Source organism: Protopterus annectens, chromosome 1.part1 (genome assembly GCF_019279795.1).
Source record: "Protopterus annectens isolate FY-2018-M chromosome 1.part1, PAN1.0, whole genome shotgun sequence".
Lineage (NCBI taxonomy): Eukaryota > Metazoa > Chordata > Ceratodontiformes > Protopteridae > Protopterus > Protopterus annectens.
In genome coordinates, this window is record NC_056726.1 from 657,698,079 (window position 1) to 657,720,034 (window position 21,956).

Below are 21,956 nucleotides of genomic sequence, written 5' to 3' on the forward strand. Positions count from 1 at the left end.
ATCAATGCAAAAGAGCTATACAAAATAATTATATTTATGAAAATGTTGAAGTATGAAAAAATATTAAATGATTTAAATATTTACAGCATTATTTATAGGTTAATAAGAGGTAGATTGTGCCTAGCATTCAGGGTGTCTAGAGAAGTTGTCTTAAGGGAAGATTTATGTCTATCATTAAATTATTAACCTGTTAGAATGAGAAAATGGGGAATTTTGTTCAGAATAAAAATGAACAGAACTAAAAAAGAGATGGCTTCATTATCCAAGGTATTCTGAGATTGTGGAACATTCTTTCCCTAAGGATTAGGGAATTAAAAACCTTGAAAAAATGTGAAACCAGCTATACAATTTGTATTGAAGAGACCAAGTTCTTATATAATATGGAAGTAGACTGCCACATTAAATTCTGGCAGACTGATGACTGCAAGGGGGGGGGGTGGAGGGCAAAGCCCCTCTCCTTGCTGTAACCCACCAAGGTGGGGGGGGGCTCTGCTCACCACACCCCTTAAATATATATACCAACTCCAAGATTGCACTACAGTGGGGAAAAGGGCAAATTTATAAAAGAGTTTGTTTAGCTTACTTTATGCACTGCAGTACTTCCTTGTTGTTGGCTGTCTATTATACTTCAACGATTTTCTTTATGATGGTTTGTTTGCCTGTTTGATAAAACGGATGTTCAAGGATTAGTGCTCATGGAAAAGCCATTAGATAAGAAGAGCTTTTGATGGGTAAACATGCACCCATTTCACATATGCTAACAGTCTATGGAAAGCAAGCTTTTGCAGTGGGTGAGGAAGGTCTTTGCAGAATGTCAGTTGGCTTGGATTTTGATTGAGTAGGATGTGTTTGGTTTTTTGGTAAGGAAAGTAAGATACATAGGTCTGAGATGAGGGTAGATGGGTTGTAAGATGAAATGGAGAAAGGTAGAAGACTGAGTGCTGGGGACAGAATACAGGTATTTAGCACTTGTATGATAGGGAAGACTGGGGGTACTAGTAAGGGTAAAGATAAAGGGAACAGTACGGGATGGTTCCAGTTCTAGAAGGATGGTACTATTAGTTTATAAGTAGTGAAATAACTGTATATTATGCTTACAAGGAGTGGTTTGAGTCAAAGGGATGAAAAGGTTCTTGCTACACTAAACACTGCAACGTTGAAATAATGAATGCCCTGACTGTTGGACTGCCTGAACAATATCTGTGGGCAACTGATTACATTTATAAGGTTATAGTTTGAGACTCTTTGTTTTTTTTCTTGAAGTATGAGACAGAGTTATTTCAGCTGTATATATTTAAGCTGAGTTTGAAATACTCGTGTTTTGCTTCAGTGTTTAGTAGTAACATTAGGGCCATAAATCCAAAGTTGGTAGAATTAAATAGAATGATCATACTACTCACACTTTGAAGAATGATGTAGTTTACTATAGTCATGTTGGGGGCAGAGATGAAGATAGAGTACAGGAAATGTAAAATATGAACACTAGTGGCATTTGGTGATTGGGGTGGGAGATGAACACAGCAGGACCTACTGGCGATGTACATGAGCATCATCCAGCAGTGTTGGCAAGGTGTAGAACATTTAGTGCTTTCCCAGAAAAAACATTTATCTACAGCAACGTGTAGAATATTTAGTGCTTTCCAAGAAAAAACATTTATCTACAGCAAGGTGAAGAACATTTAATTAAATGACTGATAGCTAGGACCAGCCCCCCCCCCCCCAAAAAAAAACATATTACAATTCTTTTAGCTTGTGTGCCAACTTGGTGATATGATCAGAGGGACAGTGCTTAAAGTGAAACATTTCTTCAAGTGCAGAGAACAAGATAGACATTATTAATCCATTCAAGTGACATGTGGAAGGAGGAAGCAGGGCAGATGTTAGAATTACCCTAAAATGTGTTCTGGTGAAAAACAATAGTGTTCTACTTTGTAACCAGAGCAAATAAGACAGATAGAAAACTCTGTCTGAAAGGGGATCTCACTGAGACAAATGCACAAAAATGCATTTACAAGGTGGAAGTAATCCATAGCATTCATGTTCACCTAAAATGGCAATAGTGCTCTGTACTGGAAAGGGAGCCCAACAGTTCCCAGACTGCTGAGGACCTAAGAACTGTTTGTTTGAAGATGGTAAGAGATTATAGATAGCTGTAAATGCCAATTAAAAATGTAAAGCAATATAACAAATATTAGATGTGCAAGTTGTCAAAATGTATAAAAATATGCATAAATCTTGCTCAATACTCAGCAATTTTCACAATTACTCTTGTGCACTAACCCTCTTTTTACAGCAAAGACTAGTTTTGACTGCTTCATTTATGCATTAGAGTGCAATATTAACCACATGAAGGTGTTTGACAACCCTGAACTGGTGGAATGGTTGGTCAGCCACAGTGATGTAGGAAAGGTGCATCAATCATGGAAATATCAAGATCTTTATACACCACAGACACACCACTGATGAAACACATGCAGCAGGAAATATGATGCAGCACTCATGTATTGTTGTTTAGTCAGACTACAAGGGAACACCACCAGAATATTGTCATCATATATATTTACAATGCATTTACTAAAACACTAGAAATTAAGAGATTTGTTTTGAGCACCCTGGTTTCTACTCTTTTTAAATCAGTATATTTCCACAAATGAGTAAACCATACAAAAATGTATGTTGCTGGGCTAAGTCACTGACCAGGGGCCATTAAAACCCAGTGTAATTCCTTCACCAAGAGCCTGTCTCCAAATTATTTTGATTTATTACTACCTTGAGACCAGCCAATATTAATGTACATTCTACACAGGAATTAGCACAGAAACGAGATGTTCAAACTTTGCAAAAGGCATGACTTTATGAGGATTTCCATGACATCATCTTTGTCTGCTTGCATTGTGTCTTCTTAATAAAGTAATTTATGACATTGAACAAAAAGCTTAAATATTTCACATTACCATTCATTTTTACCTGCAGATTGTTTAAGTCTTCATTCCAAAGTCACTAAATACGGGGGCTAATGCACTGCTACTGGTGAAATCATTAATATTTGCAGTTGTCACTTAGTTACTTTTATAGTTATCAAGCTTGCACCCTTCTCTGAAATGCATCCAGTAGATTACAGATACAGATTTCTGACCAAATATTATTTTAATAATGAAAAAATATGTGATATTAATATGGCAAATACACATTGCAGTATTCAGACTTCATTGCTCACTGCAATTACATGTGATTTGTAGCACCCTATAGCCTGCATTGTTACATTGAAAAAAAAAACATTCAGATCTGTTATTCTTGGAATACCATTTAATCTATTTAATCATATATAATGGAAAGAAATACTTAACTAGAAATTTCTTTTGAGACACACTGCTGGCTTACTGGTATTTTATTTTGCTAAACTAAAGCACAAATTGTCCTTCTTTGTGTACTTTTTGTAAAAGCATAAAGCTCTCCTGTTTCATTTTCAGCATGCATTGCTAAAACACATACCATAATGGCAAGCCTGCTGTCATAGAATGGAACTATTTATTCCAGGGTAAGAGAGTATTTTTAGTCTAGTACTTCTGTAGTCTCACTTGTACTTTAATACTGTAATTTAAAACAAAATGAGAGATGAATGCAACTTCTATCATTGTTACTTCTACTTCTGGTGTATTTCTGCTGATCTTGCTGCCTTCATATCAGTTTCTTTGGCCCACTTATTATACAACTTATCTTCATACTGTGATGGTGCTGAGGTGGGTGTGTATTATGCATATGATACGCTGGAGCATTTTAGATTTCTTGTAGAGAATGGAGTGCCGTGATTATGCTCTGAATCTAGTGAAAATTCAAGTTTGTTAAGTACATTTCTGACATCAGAATGGTGTCTTAATAATTGCTCTGCACCCCTATCAGTGCTGATAAACACTAGTCTCATGCTCAACAATGCTCAGTGGCTACAGCAGAAGAATGGCAGGAAGCCATTAACTGAACTTAACACTTTGTTGGGACTTTTTTTAAAGTCCCGCCATACTGTTTACTGGCTTTCTTATGGTCTTCTTGGATGGCTGCTCTCTGTATCATGTGGCAAAGGTTAATATGTTATGATTGTAAAACACTTACAGCTACTACATTATTTTTCTTTTTCATTCCTTTCTAACTTTTTTAGTACGTGGGTGCAGGTAAAGCTGCATACAATATAAAGAATTATTTTGGGTCTTTATTATCATAATCCCTGATGCACTGTATTCTCAATATGAATGCTAAGCTTCACCTAGAGAGTTAATTTATTGGCATCCATGTCTCAAACATATAACAGTTTTGTTATGATATAGTCTCTGATCATAATCCTCTGTACACTAAAGGTATGGGGGAAATGTTACAGGATGAATGGCAAAGCAAAAAGTCCCAAACTGTGTTCTGTAATAAAAAATTGCAATATATTTAATTTATTGTACAAAAGTTGTCTCATGTGTAGTTTCTACATTAGTTCTGATTTTTCTGTAGTGCTTATCTTTTTATCTACTTTAATAGTAAATTGTGAGGGTAACATTCGTACTTCCTTGTTCTGGTAGCTGGTTATATTTTATTAGTTTCATCTTATTTTAGACAGTAAAAACTGGGTCTGTTTTGTTGGTAATGTCATTTTCTGAGTAGCTCATTGGATCCAGTATCATACTTTATTTTCTATTCTATTTAATAATATTTCTTTTTAGGGGTAGATTTATATGTCTACTATTGCTTTGGGGGATTGCATGTGCTTGTATGTGCAGCAAATAAAGTTACTTTTTACATGGAATATAATGGGAGGTGCAGTTCATATTTTACTTTATTTATGTATTTATTTGGGTTCCTATCGCAAAATCAAATGTTGAGAATGCCGAATACTGGAAGGCCAAACTTGATAGTTCGAAAGTTGAGAATGTCGAAGCCGCGGAAACCCCAATTCTTTCCCAGGGAAAGAATTTGGTTGGCCGTTTCTGCGGCTTTGGCATTTTTGGACCGAGTCAAGGTAAGTGTACGAATGGGTAGTGATGGACTTTAGGGTTAGGGCGCAGGTCAGGTAAGTGTGTAATAGTGACAGACTTCAGGGTTAGGGCACGGGTCAGGTAAGTGTGCAATAGTGATGGACTTTAGGGTTAGGGAGTGGGTCAGGTAAGTATGCGGTAGTGACGGACTTTAGGGTTAGGGCGCAGGTCAGGTAAGTGTGTGGTAGTGACGGACTTTAGGTTTAGGGCTGGGTTAAGGATAGTACATAGATAGTGGTGTATGTTTGGTTTAGTGTAGGTTTTGAAGGTGTTTGGCGTGACTGTGTTATGTGTGTGTTTTTCGGAACAGCAAATGTTTTCCCTGGGAAAATATTTGCTGTTTTGAAGTGTCGATGTTATCCGAATTCGATCTTCCAAGTTCGAACTTATGGTGTTCGACATTTTGGAAGTTCAACTTCGTGATATAGACCCATGTATTTATTTATTTATTTATGTATGTATTTATTTATGTTTTCATTTTTTAACATATAAATAAGATTTAATTTTGGGAGCTATTTTACGCAGGTAGACTGCCTTGCATGCTCTTCTTGGGTGGCTGCTCAGTGTTGTGTGGCAGCAATTAGTGTAATATGGCTTTCTAAGCTGTAAAACACATACAACTGCTAAACTTTTTCTTTTTCTTCATTTCTTTTCTAACTTTTTCTGGTACATGAGAGCAGGTAAAGCTCCATATTGATGTGTAGGGCTATGTTTTACTGCTAACATTTTAAGTTTAGTTTTTCACAAGTAGGGTACTAATGGGGTCAGGTTTCTGTTTTTCATCCATAGATCTAAGTTGTGCTTGAATATGGACAGGGATGAACTTTGCTTTATGTGGAAGGAGAATGTGTTCCATATTAAAGGTATCCTCTGTGAGATAAACCTTTCTCACCAAACTGTTCTCTTGGTGTTGTATAAGAGGGGTAGATCCCTAGACTAAGTATTTCTAATGCCACTTGACTTGCTGATGATATGCAGTAAATTCATCAGTAATGGGTCGTAGATACCTTGTATGCCACATAGAGGTCATATCTTAGCAGTACAGAGAGTACCGAGTACAGTGACAGGGCTTTGAGTTTGTCCATGCAAAATGTGGTGTTTAGGCCTTGTATTCTTTTATTATGATATCTGAGTGGGTATTCCTGTTGTTGCATGAGTCTGGACAGATACATGCCAAAGGGGCATTATATTCAATAACTCAATTAATGAGGGCTGAGTAAAGCAGACAATGACATCCCTAGATCAAGACACAACTTCTATGTTTATAAGCTGTGCAATATAGATGTACTTTCTTACATAAATGGGCATATATTGATCAAAAGTTAGGGCACTGTCCACATAAATTCTCAAATACCGAACAACTAGATCAACTCTTAGGGGCATGTTGTTAATTGTGCAGGTTCCTGGGGTAGAGGACTTCTCAATGGATACAATAATGCATTTTTGGCATTTAGTTTCAGTCCATGATTTTGGCACCAGTTATTTATTTAGTACAAACCTTCCTGCAGGATGACTATGCCATTTCATGATTCAATTAATGCTCCTAGCTTGCAGTCATCTGCAAATTTAGTCAGCAAGAGCCCTATGGTATTGGCTTTTACTTCAGAAAAGTAGATGCCAAACAGGAGAGGTCCCAGCACAGAACCACAGGGGACTCCAGTGGTGACTGATCTCTTTGTGAAGGTAACTTCCCCATGTGTGTGTGTGTGTGTGTGTGTGTGTGTGTGTGTGTGTGTGTGTGTGTGTGTGTGTGTGTGTGTGTGCACACACAGACACACACACACACACACACACACACACACACACACACACACACACACACACACACACACACACACACACACACACACACACACACACACACACGTGAGATACGTGGACAGAGCAGCATACAGTTCAAAACTGTTAAATCTGTCTGAAAATTTTGCATTTATTTCTGTATTGGTATATGCAGTCTCTGTACACTGAGTTTCTCATTAAAGCACAAGTATGCTGTGCTGCACAGTTTGAGCCTATACTGCATTAATGTACAAGTTACCTTCTTCACAATCATAGAAATTTATACTCAGCATGAACTTGAAACTGAATTTGTCAAATATTCACATCTACTGTATCTATACTGCCCTCTACTGCTTAGAGACAGTATTTGCTCACATTGTAGACGATAAATCATACGCAGCTGTTCAACATCCATAATGTTCTATTAGATTGCTGCAGTGACAACATTTGAAAAATGTAGGTTTTGTTTTGATTTGCAGAAATCATACATTTTGTTCATAGTTACACAGGGCTGGTATGTTGCAAAATAATTCAAATACCAGAGCCTTAATTAAGTCCTGCTTCAACCATGAGTTTAGATGTACACAATTGTTTACCTGGAAGAGTTTAGACAGAGAGTATGCAAATGGATGAAGACCAGACTATATGATTCACAAACACATAAATCATAGATGGCAGAGTGTTGTGGAGGCAAATATCTATGCTGATACAAACTGTGAGCAAAGTACACAAAAGATATATCCACAAGTAGTCCTAAAACACTGACGTTGTGATCTGCAGAACACTAATAGAAGCAACATTAGCAGGAATCAATACTTTAATGTAGACCACACTAAAATTCTATACTTGTAGGGCCACTGCAGAATAGCCTTCTGTTCACAGAAATGCAGGGAAGCCACAGACATAAATGCAACACTGCTCCTGCCAATGACAAACACTATGCCTCTGTTACCTTTATTACATCATCATCATCATCTTCTTTCGGCTGTTCCCATTAGGGGTCGCCACAGCGGATCATCTGTTTCCATTTCTTTCTGTCCTCTGCATCATGCTCTTTCATACCAACCACCTGCATGTCCTCTCTCACCACATCCATAAACCTTATCTTAGGCCTTCCTCTTTTCCTCTTACCTGGCAGCTCCATCCTTAGCATCCTTTTCCCAATATACCCAGCATCCCTCCTCAGCACATGTCCAAACCAACGCAATCTCGCCTCTCTTGCTTTGTCTCCAAACTGTCCAACCTGAACTGACCCTCTAATATACTGATTCCTAATCCTGTCCATCCTAGTCACACCCAGTGCAAATCTTAACATCTTTAACTCTGCCACATCCAGCTCTGACTCCTGCCTTTTCGTCAGTGCTACCGTCTCCAACCCATATAATATAGCTGGTCTCACTACCCTCTTGTAGACCTTCCCTTTCACTCTTATTGGTACCCGTCTGTCACAAATCACTCCTGACACTCTTCTCCACCCATTCCACCCTGCCTGTACTCTCTACTTCACCTCTCTTCCACACTCACCATTACTCTGAACTGTTGATCCCAAGTACTTAAACTCATCCACCTTTACCAACTCTACTCCCTGCATCCTCACCATTCCTCTACCCTCCCTCTCATTTACGCACATATATTCTGTTTTAGCCCTGCTAACCTTCATTCCTCTCCTCTCTAAAGCATATCTCCACCTCCCCAGGGTCTCCTTAACCTGGTCCCTACTCTCACTACATATCACAATGTCATCTGCAAACATCATAGTCCACGGGGCCTCCTGTCTAATCTCATCTGTCAACCTGTCCATCACCACTGCAAATACCTTTATTACAATAGAGTGTAAATCATCCCTGTTCCACATACATGAAAAAAATGATGTTTCATTCATGAATCTATTACTGCCATTCATACTGGAACACCACCTGCATGTCCATCAGCACAGGTTGATAAGATCATAGATCACCTAGTAAGGATGTAGAAATAAATAAATAAATATTTAAATCCATGCTATCATTACCACCCATCATAGTATAAATATTGCCATCATTTGTTGATGTAGTGTGGGAGATGCATAATCATTCAGGATGTAGGCTGAGAGTCACTATGTGGGTGGACATGGTATTTATAATGGCAAAACATACACAGTGATTTGTAAACTAATTTTCTGTCCTGCCACCAACATTAAGGCTGTTAAAAGTAGGAAATGTATAATATGTTATACTGAGCTATAACTAAGGCCAGGATGAGATATAAAGTGATAGTTGTCCTGAGTGCAAAATGTTAAAGGTGTGAGTGGCAGCTGCTGATGGGGTGCAATTGTGGACTATCAGTTTTATGTATTTATTTACTTATTCTGTTCTTTTAAGTTTGGGGAATATGTTTTTTTATCCTTAACTTTGAATTGAGGGAGTGCAAGTTCTTGGGACTGCCCAGGGTGCCAGATAATCTAGCTATGACTCAGACAACAAAACTGAAACTGATAGACTCTGGTTCCTTTTTACAAAATGCACCTGAAGCTTCTTAAACATAGTGCTATAGCACTCCACTGGCAACTGTTGATCACAACCCCTAACAGCATGGACCTGGGCCAACCACCTTTTTTCCCCTACCCCAGTTATGGCTGTAGTGTGTCATTTATATACGTCTCTTGGTCTATTGATTATTTTGAGGACAATACTGTTGCATTTTTGTTCTTTCTGCAGAAACGATATTCACTCTACATACACCTGTTGCATTTACATTTATTTTTCTGTCTCAGGCTTGTATGAGCTGAATAAGCAGCACATTTACATGTATCAATCACTTGCAAAACTTTTTGTATGCTCTTTTTTCGTCCTTTAAGTTTTGAACATTTTTTGCAGCCATTATTCATAGCTGGAAGAGCTCTGATATCATGCTTATTACCACACTGTATGTAAATGCATACAGATAACATACTTGCAGCAATGGTGGATCATGCATGTGACTCCCACCACCATATGTAAAAAGACTCCATGTGTCAATCGTATACACAGTCATAGGTACATATATATATATAGATAGATATAGATATACACACACATATATATATATATATATATATATATATGTGTGTGTGTGTATATATATATATTGTATATGTACATATATATATATATATATATATATATATATATATATATATATATATATATTTATACACTTTGTGTTGCAGGATGCTTCTTGTGCAGCCTCAATGGCCCTGGATGACAAATATACAAATGCATTCTTCTGAGCAAAACATTCACAACTGCAAGTTAGTGTCCTACAGTAATGGCACATAGTGCTACTGACCTTGAGCATCTCCTTCAAACTCTCAGTCAGTCTTCTCCATCCCATCTCTCACATCCAAGTCACCATAAGTTATGAGGGATCTGCTGACTTCCCTGTTGAGAGATACTAGAAATTTCTCCATCTCTGTGACATGCCTCATTGTTTGCACTCCACTCCTAGTAGTCAACCTGTCTATAACAATTTCCTGTGCCTTGGCCTTGGCATGTGATATCATATCAGTGATCATGTGACATATGTGCATTATTGCCTATTATGGTTACTCACTGCATTAATGCCCTCATCAGTGTCTGTCACATCTGCTCCCAGAAATCATTGCATGCTGTACCCTTTTCAAGACTAGAAATGTCATGTGCCCATAGGCATTCTTATAGCACCTGCATCTTCAGTGCAGTGAACGTTTCCAGCCATTACCATTCCTTCCGCTACATGACATGATGTGTGCACCTGTAGGTTACTTATTTATTTATTGTGCATGTGCATGACTGCCCAATTCCAGTTGGCAATTGTCACAATACTGTCCTTAAACCCTTTTTATTTATTTATTTATTTTATTTATTTGCAATTTAATTACCAGGGAAGTCCACTGGTCTGAATTGACCCATTTTCAGTGGAGGTCCAGGGAGAAAAGATCCAAGATGCATTATACAGTTTAGATACAAATGATAGTTAATATTAAAGATCTTATGTAGAATAGTTACTCATAAATGCATTCAATATCATGCATAGTTAACAAATTCATTAAGCCTGTAGGTAGGGATTACACAGTTTCATTTGAGGAAAACAGATATGTGTTAGGAGTGGAAACAGTTTACATACAAACCTTTTAAGAAAATGTAAATACGCTTTACATACACACATCAACAGTAGAATGCTATTTACAATATTTACAAGGTTGGGCTGTGTGAGGGTAGCTGTAGGAGGTGAGAGCTTTTTAGGATCATAGTAAGTTTTGTGGTCACAGCCTAAAGTGCTACACTGGTATCACCATTCTGACACTGTGCTATAAAGTGGCAGCAGTGAGGATGTTAGCAATACTTTTTGTCCATGCAAACTGTACTGGCAATAAAATTAGCTCCCTTGTAGTATATCATACAATCTGTGCACATACTGTATCCTGTTAAAAGCTATAGACAGCAAGAGAGTAACCTAGCCTGTCTGTGTTTCCTGTGCCATGTCGGGCTCAGCCTCCTCCCAGAGGACTGCAAATTGTCCTTTATTGTCTCCTGTGCCTTGTCACACTGAACCCCCCCCCAGTAGTATGGCAAACTCTGTCTTATTAGGTTGTCTCCACCTCTGTCAAGACTGTCCCTCTATCAGGACTGCAATATGTCCTCTTGCCTTGTCTCCTGTACCCTGCCAGTTTGAGCTACCTGCCAGTTTCAGTGCAAACTTTCCTGTCCTATTCTGTCCTCTCCCCATCCTGTCAGGTTGACCCCAGCTCCATCAGTACTGCAATCTGTTTTCCCTCCCTCCTGTCCCCTGCCAGGTTGAGCCTTCCCTCAGCATATCAATACCTTGACATGAACTGTGATGTGATACCCCTCACACTTATCTGTTCTACTGTTCTCGGGTCTCTGTTCAACTTAATGTGGTCAGTGCAGTCCTAAGGTCCATTGCTAGTAGTCTCATCTGTTGTCATTTGGGCTATTTTTTATAAACCCCTCCTCATATTATGCTCCCGCAAAATTTCCCCATTATACTTTGAAGTGCACCATACAATTATCCTATTAACTATTGTATCCCTCCACTCTTATCCATCACTCTAATAATGACCAAGACCCAGCTATGCTCTAGTTAATCTATTAATATTTCATCATACACTCCCCCACCCACACCTAATATCAGAATGCTTCACTGCTTTCTTTTCAGTGCTGAAAGCATCAAAAACAAACCGTATTAGACAAAACTGATACTTTCTTTAACACTCACTTTCCAGACATAGTGAGAACAACAGATGCTTGACTCAAAAATGACCAACCCCATGTCAGTCATTTTTCGCTGGATAAAACTAAGTCTTAACATCTGCCTAGAGAAAAGACTAGGAGGTGGAACAATGCTACTGTACGAATCCATCGTCAAAATTTCAATAATTATGCAAGCAATCCTAACAGCTGAACATGACACCAAATGAATTTGCATTAAACTACCGTCCAAAATCTCTAAACACCTTTATATTGCTATTGCATACCTCTCACATCCTTCTCAATTCAAAAAATTCCAAAGTCGAATCTAAACTATTCTATCCTCCATTCCACTAAACAAACTCATAATAATTCTTAAAAATTTTAACATGAACTTTCTCAGATATGCCACTTACGATTTGTCAGAATTCCTAGCAGATCTAATGTTTATCCAACACTGAAAAAAAATGAGGCACAATATCAAAACAAACCCACCACTCCCTTATCGATATCATAATCACTTTCCATTTAATATTTCCAACATTACCACCCAACTTTCATTGATCATTGCCTAATAACATTCCACATTCAAAATCCAGTAATCAAATACCCACCCAAAATTATATTCAGGCCCAAAACTTCCACTAATCTCGCACAGTTACCAGATCACATTTCTACCATTCACATGACACCGAGATGCAGCCTAAGTAATGCTAACACTTCTGCAATCCAACTCTCAGAACCTCCTTTTTCCTTTCAAAACACATTTTCCTTGTTGTCAATAGGCTCATCAAACTAACCAAAAACTCATTGGCTTAGCAAAGAACTAAACAATTTAATTAAACATTAGGATGAAGCATGGAAACACTGGAAAACAAAGGGAACATTACACCTCCCTGTATAATGTTACCAAACAAGTAATGCATAGACCTAACCTAAAGCTACGTACCTTGCTTCAAAACAAGCTTTCCTTCTGAACTTTCCAAATTGATTTTGTCAAGAAGTGACTAATCACACAGGTAGAATTCTAACTAAAAATCTCTCCATGCAAGGCTTGACTTCATGTTAAACCAGCAACCTCTTATCTGCAGACAGTTTGAAAGAATTTACCAATCTCCCTTCCAATCCTCCCATCAAACATTCACTGACATGTTCTTCAGCTCCTCCCCCATACCTCTCACCATTCTACTTCACTGGGATCATGTCAAACAAATCATTCTCCTACTAGAACAGATCCCACTTGACTCACCCACTGCCACTGATTACCTCAGTCTGTGTTTCCTATGCCAGAACAGGGACTGCATAGTTACACCACTGTCCACATCTACAACCTGTGCCTCACAACAAACACTGGATGCCTAAGTCTTGGAAATCTGTATTGTCCAAAACTTCCAACACCAGCCACTTCAACCCATTTCTAATCTCTACACACTGCGCCAAATTAAATTCTTGTAACGCTTATTTACACTCAATTCAAAAAAGAGGCCAGCACCATATGAGTAAGTAAATGACTGTTTATTGTGGCAATAACAGTCATTTACTTACTCATATGGCGCTGGCCTCATTTTTGAATTGAGTTTTGATATTTTGGCCGGTTGCACCAGCCGTACTTGCGGGGGTTGTTTTGAAAAGCTTATTTACAACCTACTCACCACCTATATGCAAAAATATATCTTGCTGTCTAACAGATGGCATGAGTTACAGCCAGAGAATAGTAATATGACTGCACTTTGGATATTTTAACCAATGTGAGTAGAGGCAACCTAACAGGTGCTGTCTTCGTTAAGCTAACCCAACCCTTTGACACCGTTGAACACTCCATTCTATTGAACCACCTCACTGACATCAGCAAGACTCCCTCAGTGACAGAACATTTCATTAAAATAGACACCTCTCTCCCAGTCTGCTTGTACATACTCAGGTGTCCCACAAGGCTCAATCCTCATACCCTTACTCTTCTCTATTAATAAATTATCTTTTCATCTAATCCATCTTCAACTTCTTCTTTATGTTCACAAATCAAACCTTCTCAGCACTGAAACACAGTATAATTATATATATATATATATATATATATATATATATATATATATATATATATATATAATTAATAACTATAAAAATACTGTCAAGAGGCACGCGACCAACTTAAATCAAAAATGTTTATTGTGAGCGCTTTCATGAACAGATCGTTTCTTCTAATAATTACAACAGTTAACTAATTCAAATATAAAGAAACTGAATCAATTAAAATCTTAGATCAACCAATGAGGAAAAAGGCATCACATACCACCAAGCAACCATTATGATCTTCAAATCATTTAATACAAACATATAAAAATTCACTTTCTTCTTAATTTATGTCCCTTTAAAACAGGCTTTAGGGAAATATAATCATTCAACCACTTCCCAAAATGTGACCTGAGTCTCAAAATCCACATTAATTCAACTCTTTCAGTTTCATTTGTTATATTCCCCAAGCATACATTCTCATAGATTATTTCCATCGCTAGAAATTTAAAGGTATGCATCTCACCTTCCTGCAACATATGCTTTGCTATTGCACTGAATGACTGCCCTCTCAGTGTACAATCTAAGTGATCATGGATCCTTTCATGAAGCCTTCTGTTGGATCTAGCAACAGAGAAGGAGTAAAAGTACAATACGCTAAATAAACAGTATTTTTTGTATTACAGTCTGCATCCACAGAGAATCTAAATTGTCTGCCAGTGTCGGGGTACTTAAATATAGCTGTAGTATTTATATATTCCCAAAAGGAACATCTATTGCATCTTTTAGTGGTGCTTCTATTAACTAAATGCCTGCCAAATAAATCACGCTTAGGATAACATAACATCCTCTTCAATGATTTCTTATTCTTGTAAAAAAGCTGGGATGTTGACCAACTACATTATTGTGACATTGCTAGTTAATATAGTCCAATTTTTTGCTATAATGCATTTCAAAGCTGGAGTATCAGTACTAAACACCTTAGAGACTGAAAAATATCTATTATTAGCCCCACTTACTTTCTTTAAATCAGTTCACAGTGAAAAAAAAGATTTAGTCTCCATTCTACATAACATAGACACTTTGCATTTAGCTAATTGGATTTCATTATTTTTATATCCTCTCTTTTTAAGGGCTTTATTTTTTTTTCCAAATCATCAACAAAATCATCACACCTAACATTAAGTCTAGACATACGCATATATTGTCCAATTGCCATATCCTTAAACACATGAGGGGCATGCATACTAGATCTATGCAATAACAAAGTTCCTTAACAATCTTTCCTACATAATTTAATAAAAAAACACCCCATCCTCAGATCTGCATACCTTAATATCAATGAATTCAATATCTGTAGCAGAAGCATTCATAGAGAATGATAAAAACAAACTACTATGCTGTATATGCTCTAAAAACTCATATAGCCAATCAAGTGTACTGCCCCACAGAATTAAAACGACATCAACAAAACAATGATAAAAGCATATATCTCTACTATATTCAGATGAGAGAACTGTATCCATTTCCATTGGCCTGTTACCATATTGATGTAGCTATGGGCACATGACGTGCCCATAGCTATGCCAGAAAGCTGCAGGTACTAACGATTATCAAAAACAAATATGTTATGTTCTCCAAAAAGTCAATAAAAGACTCATCATATCGACTATTTTGCCATAAAAATAATTTAATCAAATCAACCCTTTCAGTGTTAGGAATTATGGTAAAAAGAGACTTGACATCATTATATACCAGAAAATATGGACCGATAGGAAATTGATAAAGTTATTTCATCTGAATATAGTACAGATATATGCTTTTATCATTATTTTGATGATAATATTTTTATTCTGTGGGGGGGTACGCTTGATCAGCTTACAAATTCATGTAATGATCAGATTGTCATGAAATTTGGATATTAAATCTGCTGCTGGCAACCTTTAAACTGTCTGGACTGCCAAGTTAACAAAGTTTCAGAACCTGTGAAAGTGTACATTTTACAGCTTTTGGTTTATAGTTGTATAAGTTAATTTTAGGAAACAGCCTTACAAGCTACTGGCTTTCAAGAAGCTTGATATTACATTTCTTATACCTGAATTTTTGGTCTCACATAAAATCAAGACCCCTCTTAAAGCTGTAAATGATGTACTTTGCATTAGTACAAGGGGAAGTGTGTTCCATAGATGGCTGAATCATAGAGACATGGGTCTGGCATGCTTTTTGTTATGATTTAATGTTGATCTTCAGCTGAAATACATGAGTTCATTTATTGGCTTTCCTGTGGGTATGCTCCAAGGAAAGAGTTTCAAAAGCAATGAGTATTCTATAGCACAGTAGTTGGGGGATATATCACCCCTAAGAAGGGGATATGAAACTAATTAGAGAGGATGCTGTTGAAGCCTAGACATTTAATTTAAGTCCCTAAGTCCATGACTATTACTTTTAAGGAACTTCTGGACTATTTCCATGGGGATAAGATGCTAGGTAAAAAGACTTGAGAATGACATTTTACACGCTGACTGGGTTTATAAGCATTGTGCTAAGAAAGAAAACTTCCTTAAAACAGCTTCTAGTACCTTTAAAAGTAAGGTCCACAATCCCATAGGCCTTGCAGACCATTGCAGGAACATACTGATCAAAGGTAAGGTCATTATCCATTAAAGTGCTGAAATCTTTGAACACATGGTTTCCTGGTCCCCCAAATAAATTAATTCACTTACAGAGAGAGAGAGAGAGAGAGAGAGATGTTACATTATGTCATTATGCTGTATTTTAACAGAGCATTCATGTGTGATGTTTTCACCCAAGTTGCTTGTAGGGAGGTATCAGTGGGGAAAAGGACGATGCTCCCAAACTTCCTGTTATTCGCAAACATTGTGAACTACATGATGGACGTTACCTTAACATCAGCATAAAACATACCAAACAGAATTTGACTGAATTCATCTGAATTCAGAGACTAGTGGTACTGTACTCTTGACTGAGGTGGGATGAAGAACTAGCATCCTCTATTAAGAACCCAGTTATTAATTCAGTGTACAACAAAGCTGTTTATCTTCAGCTCTCTGAGTATGTGTATTCCTGGTGAGGGGGATAGTATCAAAGGCCTATGTCAGATCTATTGACCAGTATGAACAAAGAGCACCTGACCTAATATGATTGTCATTTTCTTGAAAAAAGTTGACAAGCTCCAGCATATAGGATCTATTATTAGTGAGATATACTGTTACACATAGAGTAGAAGTGAATCTGTTGTATCCACGAGAATTGTGGTCAAAGAGTTTTGGTCTAAGATTTCACCACTTTAATGGATAATGACCTTACCTTTGATCAATATGTACCCACAGTGGTCTGTTAGGTGTTATAGGCTGTTACTAAAGCTACTGGGTTTATCAATATCTGGTTTAAATCGATTGAGAGATCACATGTTATACTGTGTTATATCTTTGGATCCTACCTTTGATTTCAAATTGTAGGTTGATGCTTACCTGCAGGGTTGTGTCACTAAAAGCAAATGTACTACACAGCTTAAAGGTTAACTGGTTGTAAAAGGTCTGTACCTTCATTTGATTTATTTGCTGCTTAAAATACAAAATTACATTTAAAGTCCAGCACATAATGTTGGGTATTGAACCATTGATAGAATCTAGTTGTGCATCTTTTTTTTTAAACAAGAAACATGTTTATTAAATGATTCCGTATGACATAGGCAATCATACATTTATGTAAAGCCATAATTTTAGCTGCAGACATTATACATCACAAACCATATTGACATAATTTTATTTGCAAACATTATACATCACTTATATTGTCAGTCAAACATTACATAGCTCATTCAAATCCTGCCTGTGCATCTTTGAGATCAGAACCACTGTTATCCATGATTACCACCTGCATTTATGACATCACACATTTTTTACAATTTTAGAATAACTTACGTTTGTATGCTGAGTGGTATTCGTGTACACTTGATGTCAGTTAATTATAAATATCTATTACGCAGATTATGGGACTGAAGGCTATATTACACTGGCTTTCAGAATCTAAACTTAGTGGCTGTTTGTTTAGTGACTCGATAAAATTAGCAAAATATTTTTGAACAAAAATGGGGCCGGATTCACGATGGCTTGCACGAAGTCTAAGAGTAGAGTAAGACTCCATGCAGCCATCATGTCCGACGAGCAATCCAGGAACAGCCTGCAGGGGCATGCAAGAGAGCTCATAAAACGGCTCTTACACGGACAGGGCCGGGTCATGCAAATTACCTCAACTGCAGCCGAAAGGAATGCAAATGAGGTAGATTTGCGATACAGGAAACCCGAACCTGTCCGAGTAAAAGCAGTGTTATTTGCAGAAATGTACTCAGTTGACAACTGAGTACCGTTCTGCAAATAGCAAAACGGAGCCATGACAGCTCCAAATAAAGGTTGCATCCAGTAGAGGAAGCATGCCAATGGCCAAATATACAACCATTGGCAATGTTTCCTGATGCGATATGAAAATAAAAATAAATAATTTTTTTCTCCGATTTCTGATGTTTAAGAGTAGCGCAGTGCCGCGCAAATGGGCTGTTCTCTAAAAACCAGAAAAGTAAAAATTTAAACCCACAAATGTGGAATTTATTTAAATTGTTAATTTACAATGCAAGGGAATGGCAGGCTGAAGACAACATGGCCACCGAGTAGAGGTTGCTAAGGGGGAAGCACAGTCTAAGAGATGTAACCAAGCATTAGTAGGCAATCCTATGCAAAGGATTGTTAGGATAGTGAATCGCAGGTTTACATAGCAAATGAGCACAGTCAGTGGAGTGTAGGAGTAGGATAAGGGGAGTAACAGAGTAGAAGATAGGTGACATCACGAGTGGGGTATGTATGAAAGAAGGGAAGCTCATTGGAGCAGAGTGGCATGTGTCAGCTGTCATTTACACATCATTGAAAGAGGTGTGTCAACAGGTAGGCTAGGTAAAGGCAAGAAATGGAAGGTGTATGCCATGAATAACACCAAAGTTTCTTGCAGAGCATGTATGCGCACGTGTGCGCGCCTGTATACCCGAGTAAGACAGTGTGCACGCGTGTAAGCGTGAGTGCGCGTGTTTAAGCCGGAGTAAGCATGTATAAGGCAGTTTAAAGTGTTGTAAGTGCATTTGCACTGGTGTGCACGCGTTGTAACCCGAATAAGCAAGTTGTAGTCCGTGTAAGCATGTGTGTGTGTGAGCTGCTGTGAGTGTGTTTGCGCTTGTGTGCATGGCGCTGCCCCCCCCCCCCCGAGGAAACAGAAAGGAAATAGGAAGCACAACAAATAGTAGGAAGCTACCAGGGAGTACTAGCAGAGATAGCAGGTGAAAACAATCAGAATCAGGCAATTACACAGGCAGTACACTAGCCCAGCCCAGCCTAGTACTTAAAACTCTGCAAACAACAGTCTATTATGTTTCTCACAAGAGACACTGCAGTAAGCTAATAGAAGTGAAAACTGAAAAAGCTTTACTGAGACAAAGAAATGTTAGGGGCTGCCGTTGCTGTTATAAGGAGACATATGCAACATGCTAAGGGTGGTGACAATGGAAATGCTGCTGTACAACCCACAGTGAGGAGACGGAGAAGAGTGTACAGGCCCAGGGTAACCTACCGGGGGCTACATGAGCTGGAGATAGTGGAGCTATAGAGTGGACAGAGACCTCCTGCAGCAAATTGTTGAGCTGTGCAGGCCATGCCTCACACACAGCACCAACAGAGGGGAACTTATCCCAGTGGAAACCAAGGTATGTGTTGGCATAAGAATATTAGCAACAGGTACCTTCCAGAGACCAACTGGTGATATGATGGGGATAACACAGGCATCATCATCCAGGGTACTGCACCATTTCCTGGATGCCATGTCAGCACATGTCAGTGATCATGTATATTTCCCCAATTCCCGTGATGTATTGGCCAGTAATATGCGTCTCTTCCAGCAAATAGGGAATACCCTGAGGTAGTGGGTGCAATAGACTGCACGCACATATGCATCAAAGCACCAGCTGGCGAGCAGTGTAGGGTCTACTTCAACCGCAAGGGCATCCCCTCCATCAACTGCCAGGTCATGTGTGATGCCCAGGGCATTATACTGAATGTGTGTGCTGGCTGCCCTGGAAGCTACTATGATTCCCATATCTGGCATCTGACACAGCTGCACCAGATATTTGCCAATGGGGACATCCAACATGGTCACCTAGTGGGGTATGCTGGCTATGCACTGGAGCTGTGGCTGATGACACCCATCAGAAATGCACACACACCTGAACAGGAACGCCATAATGAGGCACATGCACAAACACGAAATGTAATCGAGCGTGTATTTGGGCTGCTCAAGTCACGGTTCCGGTGCCTAGATACATCTGGTGGAGCCTTGCAGTACTCATCAACTACGTGTACCCAAATTTTCATGGCATGTGCTATGCTACATAATATGATCCTGCGAAAACAGCTGCAGCAGGACCATCATAGGCCTGGGCCAAACAGCCCCCCACCATTGCCAAGGTCATCACAGGCAGAGCATGACTAGGAGGAGGAACAACCTGAGCCTGCCCCAGTAGGCAGAAGGAGGCGTGCCCAGTATGCTTTGGCCTTGGCAAAGAGGCAATGCATAGCACATACACTGGCTCAGTAGGAACTCTGGAAATGATACCTCTCTCTGACTCACACATATAGTAAAAGGGATGCCTAAGTTGACACTACCTGCTTTCAAACATGTACAGGGAGTGTAGTATGTACATCCGACATAGGCAGCCCTGCAGCACCACCTGAGGCATGATTGCCATGTGTTAAGCAATTTAAGGCAGTGCTAAACAGCATTTACCACCATGTAGTATATGCAAACAGAATCGCACACACCAACTAGTACAACTGTGGTCAATGTCGAGTAATATTGGGCAATGTCCAGCAAAGCTGGTGAATATACAGCAATGTCGGACAAGCCTGGTCTAAGTAGGGCATAGCTGAACAAAAGCCAACATGCTCATATTTGCTTAACTGGCCCTTAAGCAGTCTGGTCTGCTCAGTATGAAAATATAAAGAAGTGATGGGCCTCGAACCCAGGATACTGTACACTATAGTTAAAGTACTGAACCATGACAGTATTGTAGTGATCCGCTATTATGAAAGAATGTTGATAAGTCTATGCAAAGTATCTCATGGAAACCCTGCAGGCACAGCATAATTCTTGTTTAGTTATGACACAAAGGTGAGTCCTGCTGTAAGAACAGAACTTGACTTCCAACACACACAGTATAAATGTTAATATTGGTCATGTTCACACACATCCACAAATGTAGTGGACTTCAGATCGCAACATACTGAAAGGTCACACTGGGCATGCTCACACACTTCAATAAATGAGACGTATGTCTGGCAACAAAACATGGAAAGCCTGAACTGGGCATCCTCACACACTTAGGCCATGTCTAAGTACAGCAGTGGGCCACACATATCTGGCAGTTGCATGTGTTAATCCAAGAACCTCTCACTATCCAGCAATCCACCCTGTGCACACAGTTACATGACAACAGACACATATGTAATATAGTGGAACCCTGTCATGATCAAACATGTTCTGCAGATACCTAAGTTGTTCATAGAAACTGATAAAGCAAAGACGATAAAGACCTGCAAACAGTATCAGCAATAAATATTGTGCATCCCGAACATAAGCATAGGTTTAGTTTCATAGTTTCATAGTATAGTACTAGGCTATCTGCCCTAGGGCATTTGTAAGCCTAGCCATAGTGATGTGGATTTTGCCACCCCATGAAATGGTACAAAAATGTACAGAATAAATCTAGAATACTGTGCCTTTGTCTAGTAGTGACACAATGAAGGTCCCCTTATATAATAGAATTAGTTTACTGTGCCCCTGTCTAGCAGTGACACAGATGTGACCCCTGGGGTAAACTTACGATCTCCCA